Below are 23,137 nucleotides of genomic sequence, written 5' to 3' on the forward strand. Positions count from 1 at the left end.
ATTTTTATTAGATACAATGAAATTAAGAAAATATTTCATAAACAAAATAGTTTATTATTTTTTTTTTTCGAATACATTCAACCCTAATTATCATATTTTAAAGATAGATTAAATAGGTTGTATTATAGGCCATATGGGAGATATATAATAATAAATAATAAATAAATATGAGACAACATCACATACATTACTCTGATCCCAATGTAAGTAGCTGAAGCACTTGTGTTATGGAAATCAGAAGTAACGACGGTACCACAAACACCCAGACCCAAGACAACATAGAAAACTAATGGTAATCTACATCGACTCGGCCAGGAATCGAACCCGGGACCTCAGAGTGGCGTACCCATGAAAACCGGTGTACACACCACTCGACCATGAAGGTCGTCAAAAATAATAAACATTTAATACGAGAAAAATATATTAAAATATATCTATAATATTATCAGTATATATTATGTATATATAATCTTTTGGATTGTTTTGATTGAACCCGGTAGGTGACGCTGGGATCGGAAAGTTAATAAAATCATATTAGGCAGACAAGGTCAGCTAGCAGTTAGCCAGACCAAAGGATTGTTTGTAATCTAACTCTGAAACTACTGAACCGATTTAAATTAAGCTTTCACCATTAGAAAGCTACTTTATCGATTTATGTTACATAAATACATATTAAATTTCAGTCAGAATATCTCAGTATTAATGTTATAAATAATGTGATTTTTTTGTAAATATTCATAATAATAATAATAATCTACTTGGTGGTAGGGCTTTGCTAATTTCTTAGTAATTTTGCCACATGCACATTCCACCAACCCGCATTGGAACAGCATCAAGGGGAGGGAGGCCTTAGAGCAACAGTGGGAAATTTACAGGCTGTTGTTGTTTTTGAAATAACTACTCTCTGAAAATAGTAAACATAGCAAATACAGTCAGAAAATGTATTAAACAGAGAACGAAAGATACAATAATGTCCTTATTCCATCACGCAATACGACCATATCTAATAAAACAATCATAATATCCGGACTGAGACAAAGGAAGCCATTTGATATTGTATTAGGCAACTATTGTCTGTGAAATAAATATCACAATCACATAATGAACAGTTAAAGCGACCTTCAAAATATAATTACACAATTTCAACTGGAGTTAATGTGAATTTTGAGTGAGTTTTTTGGCACAGGTGAGAGTAAATTTCAAGATCATATATAATTTGAGTGCAATATTTGTTTATGTAACGTTCCGTGAAATGTTTCTTACGTAATAAATATTTCTTTTTTTTATGGTGTAATTTGGCGGACGAGCATATGGGCCACCTGGTGGTAAGTGGTCACCATTATCCATAGACAATGACAATGTAAGAAATATTAACTATTCCTTAAATCGTCAATGCGCCACTAACCTTGGGAACTAAGATATTACGTCCCTTGTGCCTGTAGTTACACTGTCTTACTCACCCTTCATACCGGAACACAACAATACTGAGTAATGTTATTTAGCGGTAGAATAATTGATGAGTGGGTGGTACCTACCCAGACGGGCTTGCACATAGCCCTACTACCAAGTAAATCTAACCATCTAAGTGACCTGTAAATGGGCAGCCTGATCTTTGGAGCCTATTCCATAACTATATATCAATTGGTTTGGTGGATCAAGTATATATGCACTCACAAAGTTTTTTTTTCACAGAGAATAATATTTTCCAATGCAGAAGGGTGGATCAAATACGTTTTACATGCGACACTCTCAATGTATTTTTACAATGAAGAATAAAGTAAAAGTAAAGTAAAGTAACAGCCTGTAAATTTCCCATTGTTGGGATAAGGCCTCCACGTGGAGTGGTTTGGAACATATTCCACGACGCTGTTCCAATGCCGGGTGGTGGAATGCAAATGTGGCAGAATTTCGATGAAATTAGACACATGCAGTTTTCCTCATGATGTTTTTCTTCACCGTCAAGCACGAGATGAATTATAAACACAAATTAAGCACATATATGTAGTGGTGCTTGCGTGGGTTTGAACTCGCAATCATCGGTTAAGATGCACGGGTTCTGACCACTGGGCCATCTCAACTCGCAATGAAGAATATTTTTTTGTTATTTCGTAATACTTTATCTTAGGAATAATCTAACGATCTGTTGAATAGAATGCTTATTAACACTTTCTTATCCGGGATTTAGACACTAAAAGACGATAGATGTTGTCTTAAAAGATTATCTAAAGATACAAATAGACAAGAATAATGGTAAAGAGAAAAACAAGTCTTAGGTAGTAAATTTATTTGGACTTCCGTTTAGAAAATATGTTATATATATATATCAGTAGTTTTTGTTCGCAGCTGGGTTTCAGGGGTTGATATTCAAGTTAACAAATTTCATTAAGTACATTAGTAGTTTGACAGTAGAAAACGCAACACTGAGAGATAGAGTTAAAATCGCAATTATCATATATTTATTATTTTTGATATGTTTTAAACATTTGATCTTCAAAAATATATACTCTCTCTCTCTCTCTCTTTGTCTCTCTCTCTCTCTCTCTCTCTCTCTCATGCAATAAGTATTACTTTGTTAAATTACGAAAAAAACCGATTTAAACAATTACAAATAACATTAAAAATAACTTTTAAGTATTTATGCAATGGGTGTAATCCTTCTAATAATCAATCATCTATCCATTAAAATATATTCATTAAAATATTTCTTTTTTATCTGCGAAGTATTTGAATATTATCAATAGTTCCTAGGATTGATTTTCAAATGAAAACCGGACTAAATAGTTTAAAAATAATTCTATTAATATTATCAGTCTGATAATTTAGCAGTTTCCTGGAGTTTATTAAAATAGGCGATTTTATTAAATTCGACGTTTAGACGTATTCAGCGGCGCTCGTACGATAAACAATTTAATTTACAAAATTAGTACATTAATTATCGGAAATTCATTCTAGTTTTAAAACTTTCATAACTATTTTCATTTTAAACGAATCGGTAGGGAGATGTTTCTGCAAATATATGATGTATTAAAGTATTAATTCGAAGATGGAAAATACTAGTCATAAATATACCAAATCGATGGTAACATTTTGTCTTAAGTCATCGCCAGTAAAAGTAATTAAAGTAAAACGTAGTTTACGCTTAAATCATAATTTTATTAAGTCGCCCTTGTCCAGGATATCTGGCGATAGTTTGATTCCATATTATGAAAATTTGTAAAAATAATGGTTCAATATAATGTTGATTGAACTTTAATACATTGCAATGAATTGCTAGTACACTTCATCAAAATTAACTTGAGAATGATTAGGTGTGGAGTTTCTCAATATAATTATCGATTTTTTATTTCCACATCGATGTTACGCTCTCGAATATAAATATTACTTAACGAAAGATTCAAATTTAGAATATAAATAGAACGATCAGATATTTGAGATCACGATAATCCAATCAATAGTTTGAATGACGTATAATGACAAAAAAATGTACTGTTAGTCTCATGATCTGTTGTAAAATTCCCCATGATTAAGTAGGTAATAAGATTTCATACTTTCATTTTAATCTACGTTATGAAACAAGAAAAAACAGCTAATATTGTATTTTCACCGGAACCAAGAGTGTGTGAAAAAATTACGTCAATGGATCATGGCGTTTTTCACTGTTTTAATTTCATTAACGTGAGAAATAAAAAAAAAGAAACATGTAAGATAATTAAAATGTAGGAAAAAAGTATCCCATAATAGGTCATTACATAGTATAAAACAAAGTTGCTTACCGTTGTCTGTCCTTGTATATGCTTAGATCTTTAAAATTATGCAACGGGTTTTAATACGGTTTTTTTAATGCATAATTAGCATTACATGCATTCGAGAGGAAGGTTTTTTTAATATAATACGTGGAAAATATAGGAAATAAACACTGATAATTTATAAATTCTGTACTATATTTTGTGTTGTGTAATAGTCTACTATAGTTAGCATTGCGCCCGTGCGAAACCGAATCGAGTCACTAGTATTTGATACACAAGAAAATATAATTCTGTGTCTAGATTCCATCAGTGATTCCGTGAATGAACGTTTAATATTCAGAAATATCATCTTGAAGAGTGAATGAATGTAACTGTACTAAATGGAATGAATATTAAATAACAGAAATTCAGCTTCGTATTCTCGCAATCGTCCTTAAATGTGATGGTGGCATCGATGAAGGTTCTTAAATCAAAAGATCGTACATTTGCATAGAATTAATTTATAAAGACTTTATTCAAAAGCAATGTTTAAATACTCGTACAGTTTGAGATAGTTTTGCGTCAAATATACATTGATTTTACGTTTATCGGTAATATAATTAAGTTTGTGTTTATAGTTGCATTTTTTAAAAACGGGGTATAAATGAATAAAATAGAATATTATGGCACGACATAGAAACAGAATGTTTTAAAATAAAATATATAAAAAATCCTTTGGACAGTACTGTGACATTTATTACATTTTTTAAACATAAAATATCTATATTGTACGTATGTTTTTTGAAGTTTTTTTTATATTCTTATTCATATTACTTTTATATTTTTTTTATTAGAGTCACCTGGATAGTTTTTAACTATGTTGGACCTGGAAGGCGGTAATATTGCCCATATTAATTTTAATTTCTGATGATTGCTTTTTCAGAGTCCTAGTACCTCTAAAAATTTTAAATAACCTGAAAAAATCGAAGGGGTGTTGTACCATACATTAGTACATTGCAGGCTAATCGATGCTTGGCAAACGTTTTCGTACAAAGTCGGGATGCAAATAAATCATAAATACATTTAAAATCACTATTATTATCGAACATTGACATTGCATACATAAGTCAAATAATTATTATCCACTGTTTAGTTTCACCGCTCAGTAATCGGCGTGCGACCTCGTTCCGTGCGTAAGCAACGGTTCTTGCCTTATCAGCATACGCTAAGTGATTGCCGAAGTAACCCACCGACTTGCCAATTTCGCTATTGTTTCAAACCTGACCATAGAACTAGCAAATGTAATAGTAAAAATTAATAATTTGTTCGTTAGCAAAATTATTAGAGAGTTATAATACGTTTATCACTACATACTATAAAACAAAGTCCCCCAGCCGCGTCTGTCTGTCTGTATGTTCGCGATAAACTCCAAAACTACTGAACGGATTTTTATGCGGTGTTCACTAATAGACAGAGGAATACATGAGGAAGGTTTAGGTATATAATTTATTAAGGTTTTGTGTAAATAAGTTCAAATAGAACGACAATTGTCAAACATGTCGGAAAAAGCAACAAAAAAATGTAAATAAAAAGTAAAACTATCATAAAAACTTATGTCAACCCGTGCGAAGCCGGGATGGGCTACTTATATATGATAAGAAAAGTAAGTCATCCAAAAGTATCGAATAAGCGTGAAACAGTGACGCTCAAACACTGTTCATTAGTAGCTAATAAATATTCAACCTTCTTAAGATTCTCAAAGTGTTCACAACATTCCACTTAATCTTACTCAATATTCAAAGTGACACACCTTTAGTGGTCAAATGCCAAATACTGGCATTTCGGTGTTTGGACAGCTATTACGGGCAAGCCGCTGTCAACCCAACGAACCGAGAGCATTTACGATAGACTTAGTTTGTCCTTTTTCAGCTTGAATATTTTATAACTTCAAAGAGCAGGACGGATGTTCAAATTTCGTTTTCAAGTACGGAGTGTGGTCTAACCTTAATATTAACATTTTGATTGCTCATTCTCACTAATCAAACGTCGGAGATAGGTAACATAATAATTAAATCAATATCTTCATCTTCAAACTAATTTAATTATTAGGATCTCGGACGATGTTGTAATTACAAGAGATATCCTTAGCTATTTCCAAATGTTGTACCAGAATCAGGGCCGTATTTAGGGGACGGCAACCGGGGCAACTGCCCTGGGGCCTCCACATGAGAGGGGGCCATAGTTTTCAGCAAGTTAACAAATACTGAGATATAGTCAAATTATAATAATATTACTATATAATATTTTAAAAGTTACCGATACAAATACGAAACAATTCATAGCTTACTGATTGAACATAAAAAAAACTAATTAATTCATAATAATATAAGTATTAGGGTGTTCACGCTTCTGTTTGTCTAGGGCCCTCACTGCTTTGTGGCCCCGGGGCCTCCACACCATTAAATCCGATTCTGACCAGAATATGTGAATAAAAACTTGAATGACCGAGGAATACGTTAACCTTATAGACAACATATATAATTTACTCCATTTGCACGAGAAATGGGCGAAATTAATTAAATTAGACAATATTAATAGTATTGTAGATTAACACGCAAACAGACTTATGTACAACGATCTCGAAACGTTGCCAAAATTGCGCGATCTACTAGGTTTTATGCTTTTCAAGGGATGGGAGTGTTACATCGCCAGCTTCCTGAATTGTTTCATGTCAAAAATTCAAAAAGTTTTTATAGGTCTCATTCGAAATTTGAAATCCAGAACCTAGAGGTAATCCAGTACCAAAGAAATCTTATAATCTAGTCACGAGAACAACAAGACAATTAGTATGTTAGGAGAAAGAGTACGCATTAGTTATTCGAAACGATGAGAAACAGGATAATCGTGTAAAAATTACACCGCTTGCTTGCTCCAATTGGTACTTATTATATAAAGCGAATGCATAAATATTAATGACTAGACTCCGTTTACGTTTCGTAGTAATGTGTTTTTAATTGAATACTAGACTAAATACGAAAAAGTCTTAATAATATTTACTTAATGCAAAATAGCTGCAACAAAATTTATATTTTTTGAATGGAATTGTGTACAGTTTACACGTGAATCAGAAAGCACGTAAAACCTTTTGCAACTAAACTCTTTGCCATTTTATGATAGTGTGGGTACAGACGTTGCATCTGTGTTTTGGACACAAACATGTACAAAAAAATAATGTACCAAACTATAATATTTCCTGGGTTGGCTAGTCTTTTTAGATTGGACGGCGTGGCCGACATCGGTCAGGTCATAACTTATTGACATTAGACGTTTCTTTAAAATTCTTTAAGCTATACATACTATTTGGTAGTAAAAAAAATAATGTCTATGACTAAATATATTTATACATTATTCTGGTAAAGTTATTTTATGCATTCGATATTGACACTTGCGTGATGTCTTCTGGTTAGTACAATCTAATATCTAATCTGATTATGATGAGAGGATATGCCAGATGAATGAGGAAAATAAAACGTCACAATATATAATATACAAACACAATTGAATTGAAAGCAAACACAGTCACGGGCACGCTACTAAGTCGAGTTGGAGAAGTGAAATTGAAGATATTATAGCAGTTAAATAAATATAATATAAGATGTGTTTAAAGTGTGATTAATCTATGTGTGCAAGAGACAAATTAAAGACGGTTATAAATGGTAGTTTTATAACTTGTTTTTCTGCGGTCGAGATGTTTCGAAAGCCGACGCAATGCAGTTTTTAACTCGTTTCTTGCAGGTGCCGTACTTGTAAGTAACTTTTACGTGACATCTCGTTTCTGTATACGCATTTGAGTGTTACATTTTCAACTGCGAGTCCGATTTCTATTACCACGACTTGGATTTCACTGGTTATGTTTAACTTTACCAAACACGATGCTTGCTATTGATTTGACGGAAATCTATAATTTTCTCATTAAAACCGCTTAAGGATCGTAATTGCTGTGGAAGTCTTGAGAAACAGTTTGTAATGAGAACTTCGTAACAGCCTCGATTACATAATTTATAAAAATGATTCATCTATAAATTATATCGTAATAAATATTATTGGTTTATCGTCGTTATAAAAGTTAATAGCTATATAAAAAATAGTAGCCTGGAAAGGAAACACTGGGATAAGGCCTCCTTCCAGATCCTTCTTGGTCATGTGAAGGTTTAGTACAATTGCCTTCAACGCTGCAGCGATATTATTTATAAATACAAATTTAGCAAATAAAACATAAAATGATGCTTGAACCTGCTGTCTTCGCTTAAGACTTCATGCGTCCAAACACTGAGCCATTTCGGTTCAAAATCAATATATGATATTGAAAGTGTTTTCACGGCAGTTTTAATAAGCGTAACACGGTGCAACAATTTCTTTATCAAAAATAATTGACATAAGTTGCAGCTGTGTACTCTGCAGGCATTACCAAAAAACATTTTTTTTTCCATTTAAATATAAGTCAATCTAAATATTGACATAAATATATATTTTTTAAATTATTTTTGAAATTTCAAATGAATGAGCTCGCGATACGCGATACAAAAATAAATATGCATTATCATAAATCCGAATTCAACATTAAATATTCTTTTAACAATAAAAATAAATGTTTCCAGTAAATAAATAACGAACATTTGTTTCTATATCTGAAGTCAATGACAAAATATTAAGGATCGGCTTTTTCGACAATTTTTTTAACTATTTTGAAAAGGAAAATGAAAAACAGCCCGTAATTTGCATGCTTCTGAACAAAGACCCAGTCTCCTGTTGAGGAAAATGGCTTGGAGATTATTACACAACGCTGCTCTGCAATGATTTGGTGGATTTTTATAGAATCGTGAAACATAAACACGGTGTTTGCTTTGACGTAAGACCTTAATCGTGTATTTGAATCCGAGACTTTCGAGTTTAAATCGAAGATATATATTAAAAAATAATTTTTCATAACGCTATATTTGTGAATAGGGGCTCATTGCTTGTGTTGAAAATGTGAGACCGTATTCCACTAAACCCCAGTGCTAGTTTTAAGGTAGTCGTAACATCGAATTGCATTCCATGGAATCGATATTTTTTGATGCGGTCCAACAGTTTGCAAACTATAAGCTGCATTCGATTTTTTTATGGTATAGGTTGACGGACGAGCACCTGATGGTAAGTAGCTCTGTAAGCAATATTTGTCATTCCTTGCTTTATCAATGTCCCACCGACCTTGGAAACTAAGTCTATCCCTTATGCCTGTAATTGCACTGGCTCAACCTTCAAATCGGAACACAACAATACTGAATACTGTTGTTTGGTGGAAGAATTTCTGATGAGTGGGTTGTACCTACCCAGTAACAAGGCCTTAAGACCAATTGGTATATATAATTACAATTGACAGACATTTTTAACTTTGCCGTTTAGTAAATTCAAATCGTTTGTAAAAATTACATTGGTAGAAAAAACATATTATTCGATACAAGATTTTATAGATGACAAAAAAGCGTGGAGTTGATACCTGTTGACTTCCAAGCTGGATATATTCATTTAAATAATTGTATTTAACTAACATGACTTTGTATTTTTTAAATGTTAAAAAAGAGTAACTACTGAATTTTCTTGCCGGTTCTTCTCGGTAGAATCTACTTTCCGAACCGATGGTAGCTTCACTTAATTGTAAAATGACGATTCAAGAGTGCTTGTAAAAGCCTACTTGAATAAAGTTTATTTTGATTTGATTTGAATATAAGAAAATAACCTAAATTTAACACGAGTGAATCTACGGTATCAGCTAGTTTAACATACAAACCGAATCCAATTACCTTAGTCCACGTCATAATTATTAAATTATTCATTGAATATAATATGTAAGATATTTTCTGTAATTATATTTATTATAATGAATTTCACAGTCAAGGACGCCTTAGCGTGTTGTGGTTGAAATTCTACACAACTTGATATCGGAGATTCGCGAGAAGTTTTGAATTAATGAACTCGTTTTATTGTTTATTGTACAGTTTTAAAAATAAGCATTGAAACCGTTTTTTTCCATTGTACCTACTTGTGTACACAACACATGAAATGTGTGTAATAAATATCATAAAATAATCATTCACCCAGCATTGGAGTTAGATCATGGAATTAGCTTTTAACTTTCCCTGCAAATTAGGCCTTAGCTCAGTTGTGGGTGCAGTATATGTCGTACATACATATACATATGTATTAAACTGATGCCATATGTGAGTTGATGTTTTTGGAGAAAAATAAGAATACAGTTATCTCTGTAGCGTAAGTAGGGTTTAGAGATTTAGGTAACATGTTAATTATGTCTAATGAGTCCGTTTCGATCTAATTTATCACAGGGCCATGGATTTCAGATTTTAAAAAAACATGAATATTAGTACCTCGAACATATAAAGTTATTAGATTCTTGCCACATTTATTATGCGAACAATTAAAAGAATACAAAAATATATATGTATGTATATTTGATTTAAATTAGTTGTTTAAAAATGTAATTTGTATTTACAGTGAGTAAGCAATTTAACTTTAGATATTATACCAGCAATAAACGTAAAAGTTTTCAACTGAATCATCAAAATAATGCTTGAGAGTTAGTTATGTAAGAAGAAAGTGATAGTCACTGCGTGCTGTTAGAATATATAGCTTATGCAAGTAAATCATACAGTGAGTGAGTTTTTAAAGCGATGAATAGGTTATGAACGTTTGTATTAACATTACAAGACTACATATCAGCAACTAATTACTAAATTGACAGCGTCAAGCATGGTTGATAATGTTCGGGTATATCAAATTTCCGAAAGCGGACTTTTCGCATGAACTGTCTTTTATTTAGTCATTTACATACAAACATAAACAGCCTGTAAATTTCCTACTGCTAGTTTAAGCCCTTTTCTCATTTTGAGGATAAGGTTTGATGCATGTTCCACAACGCTGCTCCGAAGCGTGTTGGTACATGCGCCACGTGCGCCTACATTTTTTTGAAAATAGACTCATGTAGGTTTCCTCACGATGTTCTCCTTCACTGCCGAGAACGAGATAAATTATAAACACTAATTAAGCACATGAAAGTTCATTGGTGCTTGACTGGGTTTAAACTCGCAATCATCGTTTAAGAAGCACGCGTTCTAACCACTGGGCCATCTCGGCTCTATTATTTATTTAGTCGTTTATATTAAATTATACTGTTACTATTTTATCACTTTCTTATATGATTCTTAGTAATTGAAATAACCATCTTATTAATATTTATATTTTTAGTTGTGTAAGAATAAAAATAAAAGTATGCAGCGTTTCAGTTTAGCTAATTGCCTGTCCATTATGTATGTTTCTCTGAATACTTTGAACACGATGCATCAAATATTTACAATCGCTCAGTCAAAGCTATACTCAATGTAGAAAGGTCATAAGTAAGGGTCAAGCGTCAAAATCAAAAATCTTTTTTCAATATACAAGGTTTACACTTACTAGTTGGTTGTCAATAAAAAAAATACCATCGGTTCGGTAGGAAATCTCTGAAACATTTAAAAAAAAACTGGCAAAAAAATCTATTTGCAATGTTTTTATGTTTCTCTTTGGAACGGCCTGGATTGATGGATCGATGCGATTGTTTTATTTCTACGGTATGTTATCATTTCAAAATAAGTTTTATAATTTTCATTAAAAAAAAAGAAACGACACCGAATGTTTTTTGAATTTGGAATTCTAATATTTTGCATTCAGGAATCGTGTAACAAAAACGTATATATTGCTCAACAATATAATCATTGACCCTGTGCAATCAAGTAACATTCGTAACAAGCTTGTTCTTATACTAATACTATGTACAACACGATTTAAACAAACATACATTTATACAAGTATGTATTGACAAGCGACAGTCTATATTTTAATTTCTTTAAATTTGTTGTTTACCCCTCTTCTTCATCATATAGATCGTATGATATATGTACGCAATAAATCTTGTTATCGACACATGATATTAATTGAAATGAAAAATTATTAAGTAATAATAAAATTATTATTATTGTTGAAAATACACTAATAGTAAAATAAGTGTATTCAAATAATACACGTAACTCGTTGACTTGATTTACAATTTGAAACGTTATCGTAAGGTCGAATGGTAATGTGCTTATAAATTTCATAGGAATATGATCATTGCGTCAATTCTCATTGTTAGACTTCTGATAGTCGCCGAAGCAGATAAATGTTGCATCGCAGACTCCATGCTTCAGATTTCTACAAGATTATTCTCGTCTTATTCAACATTGAACAGATGCGCTTTCGACATTTGAAATTTATGAAAATGATATGAATAATAATATACATACATCGGTGACGTTCTATTGCATTATTTTACATAATCAATCGAAAGCGACTTTCAAATAGAAGATTACATTTTATTTAGGTTTTTTAAATATAATTAATACATTTCCTATATATTACATAAAATTATGTAATACACGGTAATGTAATTTGAATATTGGAAATATGTGTTAACTCGTCATGATATAACTATAATGATTAGTGTTTTATATATAAGGATGAATTCAATAGAACATTTTGTTTATCTGTAAAATATTGTAATATTATTGAAATTTGTAAATGAAACTTATGAAATTAGTAAAAGGATAAGCTTGACATTTTTTTTTCTGTAAAAATATATGAACTGTATGTAATGATTTAGAACATAGGTTTGTGTGTTACATTATTAATATTAGAACAGCTTTTTCTCTTTTCGCTTCTCTTACTCGCCACGCAACATTGAAGCAAGCGATCGTGTGTTATTACAAATCATCACATCCGATATGGAAAAACATACCATTCAACGGATGTTGACCACTAACCCAAATCGTTATAAAGGATTTTTTTGCCCGCACACACAGATAAGGGTTGCGTGAGTAGTCCCTACAAAAGAGTTCAACGCACGTTTCCGCATTGTCTTTACGCGGTGAAGCGAAGCTTGCAGGATATCCCCTTGACTGCATCATTTTAATTGGTTTTAGTCGGAGATCTTGTATAACAATAACTGACATAAAAAACTAACCTCGCTACGTAACTAATGTCACACGAATGTGTACCGGTTTCGGCTTAAACTTGTACAACTAGGTCGATTATTATTTGTATTTCATATTGCATTCATATTGAAATTTGTTTTTATTGCTACGACAATAAGGTTGGTAATTATTTTTTATTGTATAGCACCACACACGTTTTATTAATTCAAGATCGATATATGAATGTCACGTTTTCTCAATTAAAAATACTTTTTGAAAAGGTCGATGTAAGATATGAAATTGGTTTTAATTATTATTCAATAAATAATTCATAAAGGCAAGCGATTGTTTAAATGACATTTATAATAAGCTGGTTCTAGGAGATGGATGTTCGAAAATATTTTACAAAGGCAATGACGTGTCTCGCCCACACCACATCCTGCTGACACACAGATGGATGCGCGATCTCAGTATAATATGCAAATAGAATTACTATTGGAACCAGACCTTTGATACACGGAAACGCTCCCTCGACGACAGCTATCTGGGGCAGTATAGTGACGTATGCCGGAAAGAAATCACAACAATAACACTTTCATACACTCACTACACCACAGAGTCAACACTGAATACTACTTCAATCACACGCTCAACTGTTCTTCTGGTTGAAGAGCAGAGAGACACTGTTAAAAGCTTAATATGTGTTAGCCCGTATGCGTATAAATAAACGGCGGAACTGCATTTTGAATGTTGAGAGGCGTCGCCTCGTTCTTAGCGACTGCGGCCCGAATGTCAGTCGCGGTGCGCAGGCGCCGAGTCGCCCGCGCCCAGCCTCGTGACGTCATTCAGGTATTCAAAATGGCGGCGTGGAATTCGAGAGCCTACATACCGTCAGCATCCGCGATTTGAAATTAAATATGCACGTAAATACAATATTTGCGTTTAGTTTTCTATTTATTTTGCGTAATCGATAAATTTTGGTAAATAAAAAAAAATGAGTAGCTGAAAACAAAATCGTAGGCGAGTGCAATGAACTCGCGTGAATCCTATAGGTAGTGGTTAGCCATGCTTATATTATAGAATGCAATCGGTACAAAGCCCCTTTCACTGACACGAATGAGACAGATGTGTGTTCGTTCCGATGAATGAATGGCTAGCAACAGAAAGGGATAGACAATAAGGTTATGTGGACAGCCTTCAAAATAAGTCAATTAACAATTTCAACTTTTACTCTACAACTGTTTGTCTTCACAGAATCGGAGCATTTTTCTCGAAATTTCTAAGTCTTTTAAATAAAACTATACAAATGTTGAAAATTAATTCATTAATAAAAAAATTTGCATTGTCATCATCATTCATATAAATAAAAATAAAAAAAATATTCCCACGTCAGATTTTCAAACAATGTGTTGATAAGTATTATGTTTTATTATATCCTCCTGACACCTCGCGTACTTTACAAAGTGCTAAATAAATCGTACTCTAAACGCCGAATATTTTTGAACTTCTTATTTCGACATCGGACGACCGTCCTTTATGTAGCATTAATTCCCGATTGTTTGTATTCACCCACTAAAAAAGTATTGGTCAAGTGATTGCTTGTAGCCAATGAAATTTAAGCAATGGCGATAGTTTTTCCATGGAGTTCGATAGAAATATCAAACCTAATGGCGGCCATTCTTGCGAAGCGTGCTCAGGAGTTCAGGAAGATGACGGCACGCCACCGACAGGGTTAGTAAAACTTAAAATATTTTTATTAAATTCACTTGTTTTAATGATTTTTTTTGCATAATTTAAAATTAGTAAATATTCTTTGGAATTTGCGTATTTTTGGGGAGAAATACAAAAATAATATATTAAATAAACCGTCGTAAATAAATTAAACCTATAGAAAGGCACTTCGTTCGTTATTCATAGTTTGAATATATGGAATTGATCGTATGTATATCACATTCGGCGTTCATACCCAAAGTAGCGTAATATTATTTTCAGTGTTACGAACCAGCGATATCACGGAATTATTGAATAACTCCGAGTTTGAAAACTCGAGTGAGGATAAAAATTTCTCTGAGGCTTCTAGCAATGAATCCCGATCATTATCAGATGAAGCATGAGCGATAGTTGAGACAGCGTTGATAGCAATTTGTCAAGAGGTCGAAGCGGTTCTAGTATCTTCGGGAGGAATACTGGTTGTCGAGGTTGGGGCAGACGGCGTGCTGGATATGCTACTTTCAGCTACGGAACTCATCGAAGTATATGATCTTGATGTCACCACTGATGATGTGATATTTTGGTATACCAAGGAAGTACGACATTTGAAGATTGACATATGTTGATTGGGTAGTCTTGTAACCTTTTTTGTATTATATTGATAAAAATAAATAAATATATTTATGTTTGGTACTTCATTTGTGACGTTACATTAAATTATATAAATGAATGTAAGCATTTGTTTTACTTATACTATTAACCTACTTATGCCTTAATGACCTGAAGTCCTTTATAAAAGACAAAAAATATCTAAACAAATGTAAGCTCAATGTCTTCGTCAAATCATGTTAAGAAACATTTGTTTTAGTGAAAACTCGGGAGAACCCCTAGTTTATGTTTTATTTAACTGACAAGGTCTCGGCCTTTGTAACAAAAACAGTTTATTGCTATGTAAAGTACATTCGGCCCTTGTTGCAAGTGAACTCAGTAAATGCTTAGGCGTCAGGAGGATATTTAAATCTGTATAAGTTATTAGTTTTTTATTCACGGCTGTTCGCATTTGTGAACCTTTATCGTGTATTCCTGGGAACGATTTTCAAAATACATTTATAACAAGCGCTTCAAAAATATAGCGACAATAACGGTCATGTAAATTGCATTCAGTATAAATAAAATATACTTGTATTCATTTATTTATAATTAAATTAATTAAACGTAGAGGTAAATATATAATAACAAATAAATGCGTGTAAGCGACAAGGTATAATAAAAAAAAAAATTACTCATCGAAAAGCGCCATCTACCGAGTTCAATCTAAACCATTCAGTAACCCACTCAAACACACTCGAAACTTTAATCGAAATCGATCCAACCATTAAGGAGGCGTTCAGTAACATATACTTGTGCTGATCATTTATATATGCATATACAAATAAAATATGTATAATTAACGTGTAAAATACTTCATTATATAATGACAAAAGTCAAAACAAATCCAACTAAAGATACATAGAAAAAAATATTCTAAAGCGTTTAAGAAACTAAATAAATTTGAAATAGTCACATTTTAAATTAATTAGCAACATTTTAATGTATATATTCATACTAAGAATCTATCTATATAAAAAAAAAACATAAACAATAAATAACGATAAATAAAGAGCCATATTATTTATTTCCAAAGACTATTTATCTCAAATAACTAATCACATCACTTAGATATTGTTCGTTAGGCTTAGAATTAATTGCCTATTGTTAGGTAGAACTGTAAGGCATTCGTGTACAATATAACATATTATACATCCAAGGTTGGAATATCTATAGATATGTAATATTACACAGTAATGCGTTATGCGCAAATGTCAAATACGGTAACAATGATTATAATGCATTACATCAATAGCTATTGAATAATTATATTTATTTTATGCAACTAGCGTCGATACATTTATTACTAAAGTGGTATTAAATGTTTTACGAGCTGTTCATATTAAAACGATCAACAAACTTATTTAATTGGTGGTTGGGATTTGTGTAATCCCCTCTGGGTAGGTATCTGTTCATTGTACATCATCATCATTGTACTATAGGCACAAGGCACGTAACATTTCATCAACATTTCGAAACCTAAGACCATTTAACCATCAGTTGGCTCATTTACACGTTCATTTGTCACTATGCCTCTAATAAAAAAATATTATACATGTACTAACTAAGAAAACGTAATATCAAATATTTCGATATTTTAAAACGATTACTGAGTAAAAAAAAAAAAAAAAAATCAGATGACAAAATAAGCCAGCTGATAAGTAAGTAGGCTCCTTCCTATAAATATAATCAGCGCGAGAAATATAAAGCTTAACCGTGACTTTATCTGCAACTTCACTGGACTACTTATCCTTCAAACCGGAATAGAACATTCAAGAGTATAGATACATGTATAATTTTTTTTGATGGGATAATTTCATCCATGGAGGTGGCACTATAAATATTGTAAGGGGCTTCCTTACAGATAACAGTATTATGGTTAAAAAAAAAACATAATATATGTGTTTTCTTGCATATATAGTAATAATTCTTATGCTAACAGCTGCTCTTGAATATTTTTAACTAGGTCAACGTTCATGTACTAGACATTAGAACGATAGCTTTTGTTCTGTCTAGACTCATGAGAATAAATTTCAATTTGTTAGGTTTTCAAACCCATTGATCTGTCACTTATGAAGTCATGAGATATAAAAATAATGATTTATACTTAACGGACGGACATAATTTGATTTGGAACATACTAGCTTCTTCGAAAAATAAATCAATAATGTTTTTTAACGATTAAAAATATGAAGTTTAAAATATAGCAATAAAAAAATGTTTGTCATTATAATATTATGATTCATATGTGAAAATAAACTTATTTTGTTTATTTTATTTTTAAATTAATGAATTACTAATTGAAGTGAAATCGTCTGCAGTCGAATCATTTGTTTTTTTTAAAAAATTATAAAAAAAATTAAAGCGTTTACTTCCCGTCTTGTTCCCTCCACTTGTGAGGAATGGAAGGCTGGTCTATTTATCGGCCAGATAATAGGAATTGCGATTCAACGAGAAAATGTTTGCTATCTTTCTTTCTTTAATACTACGCTGTCATAACTTGTACATTAATTGTTTTGTAATTTTTATACTTAGGTATTTTATTTTTACTTTTTTTATTTACGTCATTTATATATTGAATTATTTGTACGAGTATACTTAAATGCGATCATATTAAATAGGCGTTTAGATAGTTTATTTTATAGTGGTTTTCGATTAAAAAAAAAACGATATTCAACTAAAAAAACTGGATTGACACTGTACAGGTAACATGTTTCACGATATAAGGAGTCCATTCGAAGAAATAATAAAACGTCATGAAAATACTTTTACTTTTTAATTTCTGTCACAGCTTACATAAGCTTAAAATCGAATGCCTTTTTTAATTATACGATGACAATACCATACATAATTTGCTAATTTAAAATATTAATTCAAAATTAATGGTATATTAACTATTGCAGTTACGGCTCGCCTAAGGTGTAATTCTATAAACTTAATATTCCTTACAAAACTTAACGTCAACTTAGTCGTAACTGACGATAGATTCTACTTATTTATCTTGGTTAAGTTATGATCCCGATTAAAATCTGATCTTACTTCGACGAATCTTATCTGGATATTTGTGTATAATTGGGAAGCGACTGAAAAAGAACGACCGAGTTTCGATTCAATAGATGAGAAATGATTACTATAATTGTCTCCCTAGTATTTTTTTAGTTACTTTCACGTTTTTCATGTCCTATGACATTCTACTCCGGGGCAATGTAATCTATATCAAGGCAATCTAAGTCTTACAAAATAAGGCTATTAGCTTTGCTAACGATTAAATAGTTATATGAAATAAATATTTATATGTCGTCAGTCACTTTTCACGAAATATTTTATTATGTAAGATATTATATTTATCATTTGTTATCGTTATAATGTTTGAAATGATGTCTTTGTATGCTTACTATATGTATATATCATTAATTTAAGTATATTGGAAGCTTATCAATAATAAAATGCTATGATTGGTGACATTTTAGAATAAGTTTTAATTAAAAACTTATATCTATATTTTGTAAACGTAAAACTAAAGTTCACTAAAAATAAATAAATTTTTACTATAGAGAAATGAGCACACTAATTCGCGAGTTACCGCTAAGTCGTACGATGTGGTTACTTTTAGTTTTATTTTGAATAATTTAATGTGCATGTAAACACTTTCATATCTTAAATGAGTTACTCGAAGCAGAAACTATGAATTCGTTAAGAGTAGCAAATAAAACCTTCGTTTTTCGGACTGAGCATGAATATATAAAGTTATTCATCTTTTTTTGTTACCGTCATTTATTTGGTTGGGTTATAATTGTGAAGTATATAAGTATACCGAGTTAGAAAATAGGTAATATTACTCCCTGTCTCATAAAGCGTATATTGCTTTGACCCTGAGCCAGATGGTTCTTCATTCGTATCTAAAACTATTCGACGCGGTTTCACCCGTGTGGCTTCCTGCTCCGTAAACCAAGGCGGCCTTAATATAATAAAATAGCTGGTATCTTTTCTTCTAGAATTAGCTTATAAATAAATAAATATGAGACAACATCACATACATTACTCTGATCCCAACGTAAGTAGCTAAAGCACTTGTGTTAGGAAAAATAAGAAGTAACGACGGTACCGCAAACACTCAGACCCAAGACAACATGGAAAACTAATGATGATCTACATCGACTCAGCCGGGAATCGAACCGAGGACCTCGGAGTGACGTATCCATAAAAACCGGTGTACACACCACTCGACCACGGGGGTTATAAAATGCAAAAATATTTTCAAATAGTTCCAGGAATCAACGCGTTCTAACAGTTCTAGAGATAGTCACTCATACTATATAAGTGATAGAATGGAGCGAGCACCCGTGTTTGTGCACTCACTGCCACTATAATATGTCTTGCGCAGATGGCAAGTCTTTGAGATTTGCCGACGTCGCCGAAATTCGGTTAGGACGACATTATTATTAATCTGTCAAATACCCAACATATGCCATAGCCATACGAGATTATTTTGACCAGATAAACTTTAAAAGGATCTAAGTCACCTTTAAAGTTTTATTATACATTACTAGAATGTATGTAATCACAGTTTTATACGCTCGAAGTAGAAAAGTCTGCTTTCTTTTATAAAGCTTTCTAACAACGTAATAATCGTCACGTTACGATGTTACGTAAGCACTAATAACGATTGTTTCATGGAGTTTTGGACACGGTTTTAATTATGCATTTTCTATTTTAGTCGCTTCAAATATTAATCGTACTTTGAAGAGCATACATTTTAAATTATGTGTATATTTTAGAATCGAAAGTTGCGACCGTCCAAAAATCTACCCGTGACTAAAAAAATTAGAAATATATTCCACTAAACGGTTGAAAGTAAAAAGTCAAATATTATATAGAACGTATTTTACTAAACCTATATTTTATTAAAATTCAAAGAAAAAGTTTGTAAGTTGAGTAAAGGCTTGTAATAATGAAAAGGATATATGTATTTATAATATGATGATGTCATAATTCATAAATTATGCGTAAACGTTAAATCTGTAACATATTTTAGTACGAAGTTTTAAGAGTATTTACATAAATATTAGTTTTACAGTCACTATATAACATAACCCTCTCGAGTTCACTTTGTATGGAAGGTATTTTCCTTAACCACAACTTTCTGGAATATTAGAATTACGATCCTAAATATTTTACAAACTAAGTTGGTTACATTAATGTTATTATCTACATGAGATGGCCACAGGGGAAGTGCAAAATTAATTATTTTTCGTTAAACTATCGAATGCGGCTTAGTGACGAAATTGTTCTAGCATAAATTAAGGTTATCATATTAAAAAAATACTTTTTAATTTGCAATTCATTATTAAATTATATTATAACTACAATCTTGCCTACTATGACTTATTAGTATGTATGGGTCAATAAGCAACTGAATTTTGTCATAGTCTCAATTAATAAACGATCTGAAATGCACGCAATATTGGCTTATAACAATACAATCTTGTTTTAAAGATTAGAACGATATGTAGATTCCAAATTAAAAAAAAAAACAATCAATAATTCAAATTCGATTTCGATTCGATTTCCAAAATAAATCTAATAATAATTATAGCGTTGCACATATTCGAGATTGTTATCAAATTGAATTTATCTGGCAGTCATGAGGATAAAGGGAATAAGAGAAGACGGCCGAGGCGTTCGTTCCAAGAACGTTGCAACTTATTTGTGTTTGCTGGAGCATTACCAAGAACAAAATGGGATGGCAGTTTGTATTAAAATATCTTAGTCCCATAAACCAGGAATATCGTAAGCTTAAGATCTTGAAGCGATTGAATTTAATACTAACAAATCGTATTGACAGTTAATTATAAAAATAATCATATATCAACATTTCATAAAAATTTAGCTAAAGTGGGCTTGGCCACAAGAAAATTAAAAAAATAATTTGAACTTGGAACAATTTGTATAATTTTAATCATCGTGTTTCTTATTATTAATGAGTTACAATGTATTCGGATACATCCGCGTTGATTTAATTATAAGCTTTGGACACGTTATTAAACACGATCTAGTCGTTAACTGTGAAAGTAAACTGGAGTTAAAGCTGATTTAGGTAATTTTGTAATTTACTTTATGCAATTAGCTGAAATAATTTTAGCGTGGCTTTATTTACAATTTCAGACACAATGTTATTTGAAAATACTACTAGATCACCCTGGCGAGATTTGTTATAAAAAAATATGTTTGCTTGCTTATTCATATTGCCTTAGCTATTTGAAGATATCGCCATAGACATTGGTACCTTAAAAATATTTGTAAATTTTTTCAACATTTTGGAAACTAAAATGTTTTGTCCCTTATGCATGTAGTAACACTGGCTCGCTCACCTTTCAAACCGGAATACAAAAATATTGAGTTTTGTAATGAGTGGGCGGTACCTACTTGGGTAGATTTAAAATAAGTAGTTACAGCCCAAATGGTAACTGGTATTTTTGAATACAACGTGAATAGAAATTTTGAGAGTTAATTAAGTTCTTCGAGAATGTGCGATTAAATTCAGTCAAACAAAATCTACAAAGATTTTTTCTTATGCAAGCTAATAGATACGTGGTAAACAGGTATAACTGTATAAAGACGAGAATTTAACTTACTTTCCTCTCAATACTATACTAGCTTTCCAAAATATATGAATGTACTTACTTTAATATTTCAGTATATATTTATAAATATAAATATATATATATATATATATATATATATATATATATATATATATATATATATATATATATATATATATATATATATATATATATATATATATATATATATATATATATATATATATATATATATATATATATATATATATATATAATATTTAATATATATATATAACTATATATATTAAATATTAAAATATTTCTGTTGGGTTTCACAGATGCATTGTTAAAACTTATATGTTATTATATATTTTTAACTTTTATTGACTCGAGAAAACGTTTTAGTAACTACTGGAAATTGGAAATATTTTATTTGAAATTTGCGATACAAATATACATGTAAATTATTGTTATAAGTTGTTCAAACACGATGCAATGTGATGAAGCGAACGTGAATCCATTATTACATAGCCAAGTGTGAATAAAAAACAACTTTCGAGTCACGGTGCCAATTCTACTAACAAATTATCTAAATAGCTAGAATGTTATTGGAATCGATATACCTAAATGAGTAGAATGGACCCTCAGTTGTGATTAAGCTGATTTTTTTGCGAGGATTTGTCAAAGTTATATAGTAATAGAATCGGTAATGTATGACCGTTATATGTATGAAGAATTTAGGTAGGAACAAAATGTATGATCGGAACATTATGTTACATTATAATAGTAGTTAGTTGTCTTTAATAAAAAAAAAGTTATAAAATTTTATTTTACTTCACTTTAAAAATTACTTGTTATATTTTATACACTTCATTTAATAAGACTTATATTTAATTCATATTTAAGAAGATTAACTCGCTTATATTCTTATAAAGAAATTTATTTGAATTCATGGTTTTAAAATAATTTAAAAATCGAATTATAATTTTCTGTCAAAAATTATGTGTATACTTATATTTGTAGGAAGAATGTGTGTAATCTAAAATTATGTAAAACGTAGCAATTATATTCTCTTTTCATTTTATAGGTGGTAATTACATACAATCAAATGTGTATTTTGCCATGCATGTATCTATGTTTTTTATCTTACAGTATTATTTATGCTTTCTTTAGTGTAACGTGCTGGAAGAGATCTCTTATTGGGATAAGTCCGTCTTTGAACACTTTCATTGTCTTATATACTGCTTGTGTGGTAATTTGTGTACAAAAATGAGATTTACAACAACAACAATTTAAATATAAAATATAAATCAATTCTGATTGAGGTGTAACTCTCTTGCAATCTGTGGGAGTGATTTTGTGAAAAGGGACGGAAGCGTGTAAAAGGAAGTCGAGGAATCGCGCGCTATTTGATTTGACCAATGAG

At 31.2% G+C, this 23,137-nt stretch overlaps 1 protein-coding gene across 1 annotated transcript in view; it reads right to left on the reverse strand.

Moving 5' to 3' along the window:
- The window catches only part of LOC124541059 (filamin-A), a 112,943-nt gene that overhangs the window by 43,165 nt on the left and 46,641 nt on the right, over positions 1-23,137 (reverse strand). The gene's annotated exons all lie outside the window — the stretch shown is intronic.

The sequence above is a fragment of the Vanessa cardui genome, chromosome 2 (assembly GCF_905220365.1).
Source record: "Vanessa cardui chromosome 2, ilVanCard2.1, whole genome shotgun sequence".
In the NCBI taxonomy this organism is placed as follows: domain Eukaryota; kingdom Metazoa; phylum Arthropoda; class Insecta; order Lepidoptera; family Nymphalidae; genus Vanessa; species Vanessa cardui.